This window comes from Carlito syrichta, unplaced genomic scaffold, assembly GCF_000164805.1.
Source record: "Carlito syrichta isolate Samal-C Ts95f unplaced genomic scaffold, Tarsius_syrichta-2.0.1 Scaffold303726, whole genome shotgun sequence".
NCBI lineage: Eukaryota > Metazoa > Chordata > Mammalia > Primates > Tarsiidae > Carlito > Carlito syrichta.
Window position 1 is genome coordinate 696,266 of NW_007247822.1, and position 1,402 is coordinate 697,667.

A 1,402-nucleotide genomic window follows, 5' to 3' on the forward strand; every position below is an offset into this window, starting at 1 on the left:
CCAGGCATCTTTTAATCTCTGTTTTGATTTCATCATTGACCCAGGAGTTGTTTAGCATCATGCTGCTTAGTGTCCATGTCTTTGTGGGTTTTGGGGGGACCTTGTTGGTGTTAATGTTTATTTTTATTCCACTGTGGTCCGAGAAGGTACATGGTAAAATTTCAGTCCTTTTAAATTTGCTTACGCTTGATTTATGGCCAAGTATGTGGTCGATCTTAAAGTATGTTCCATGCGGTGATGAGTAGAATGTGTATTCTGTGGTCTTTGGATGGAGGGTTCTGTAGGTATCAATTAAGTCCATTTGATCAACAGTCACATTGAGGTTTCGGATCTCGTTGCTGATTTTTTGTCTTGATGATCTGTCTAGGGTTGTGAGTGGGGTATTAATGTCCCCAGCTATGATATCTTGGAGTTGATATCTTTTTTTAGTTTACCTAGGAGCTGCTTTATGAAAGTTGGTGCTCCTGTATTTGGTGCATATATGTTTAGGATGGATATTTCTTGTTGATGAATTGAACCTTTTATCATTATGTAGTGGCCTTCTGTATCTTTTTTTAATTTTTGATAGCTTAAAGGGTATTTTGTCTGAGATTAAGATTGTGACTCCTCCTTTCTTTTGTGTTCCATTCACCTGAAAATTTGTTTCCCATCCTCTTACTTTGAGTCTGTGAGTGTCCTTTCTAGTGAGGTGAGTCTCTTGAAGGCAATAGATTGTTGCCTGGTGATATTTTATCCATTTTGCCATTCTATGTCTTTTCCTTGATGCATTTAGCCCATTCACATTCAAACTAATTATTGAAATGTGAGAGTTGATCCCTATCATAATGTTCTTACAGAGTTGTTGTTCTTCCTGTTTGTGTATTGTCTTTCTTTTGGTTTTAGAGTTGGATCATGTGTGTTTTTAATCTTTAGCCTGTACTTGTGAAGAACGTTGTTGTTCTTTTTTCCTTTTCTTCTGTTTTCAATACTTTCTTAAGTGTTTCTTGTAGAGGTGGTCTTATGGCAGCGTAGGTTCTTAGGGATTGGATATCTGGGAAAGATTTCAATTCTCCCTCACTGATGAAACTTAGCTTGGCTGAGTAGGTTATTCTCAGTTGAAATTGTTTATCTTTTAGAACTTTGAAGATAGGGCTCCAAGCTCTCCTAGCCTGTTGTTGTGAACCTCACAGGCAGGTTAAACAAGTGTGGCGTGATCAGCCCCAGAATTGATGTGCAATTCAAAGATCAAGAAAAGTGGCAGAATAAGTGTAGGGCCCCAAAGACCATGTCAACAGTATGAAATGTTACTGAAAGGTCAAGTAAGTTAAGGGCAAAAACATGTTTAGGTTTGATGTTTAACAAGGCCTTTAGACATTTTGGTAAAAGCAGTATAAGCAGTCTTAATGAATGGCAGAGGTTACCC